The 443-nt window shown below is 40.4% G+C and overlaps 1 protein-coding gene across 1 annotated transcript in view; it reads left to right on the top strand.

Annotated features, from left to right (window-relative positions):
- Positions 1–415, top strand: part of slc20a2 (solute carrier family 20 member 2) — a gene marked incomplete in the record, with an annotated part of 29,374 nt that extends 28,959 nt beyond the window's left edge. The window contains 1 exon segment of the mRNA XM_035658402.1: positions 12–415.
- Positions 416–443: the final 28 nt, after the last annotated feature.

Below are 443 nucleotides of genomic sequence, written 5' to 3'. Positions count from 1 at the left end.
GGGGGGGGGAGGTTGCAGATAAAGGAGAAGGAAATGAAGAGAGCGAAAGGACAGGGGTGACGAGCGTTCAGAGGTGAACAGATGGACTTGGTTGTACTGTGGATGTGAGGAGGGTTGGTTCATATGCTGCCTGGCTCCGTAGTCCAGAGATCTTTTTTGACTCATTTGAGTTTCTGATCGGTTTTTATTTATTCTCGTTTTGGGGTGCATAAGAAAGTGTGTAACCAACGTGTTCACCATACCATTCAATCTGCTGTACATATGACAATAATAGGGAGCTTTCCAGTAACTCTTTACAAGAATTATGGTTGCTGGGGAAACATTTTCATTTTCTGTCTCTTCATTTAAAAAAAGAATCATGAGCTTAAAAAAAAAGAGAGAAAGCACACGACTAAAAATAATCATACGGTTAATTCTTAACACCTAAACATGCCTGCAGTTAT

This window comes from Morone saxatilis, unplaced genomic scaffold (assembly GCF_004916995.1).
Source record: "Morone saxatilis isolate NCDOM2014 unplaced genomic scaffold, NCSU_SB_2.0 Contig16, whole genome shotgun sequence".
Taxonomy (NCBI): domain Eukaryota; kingdom Metazoa; phylum Chordata; class Actinopteri; family Moronidae; genus Morone; species Morone saxatilis.
This window is presented reverse-complemented; position numbering and strand designations above follow the sequence as displayed.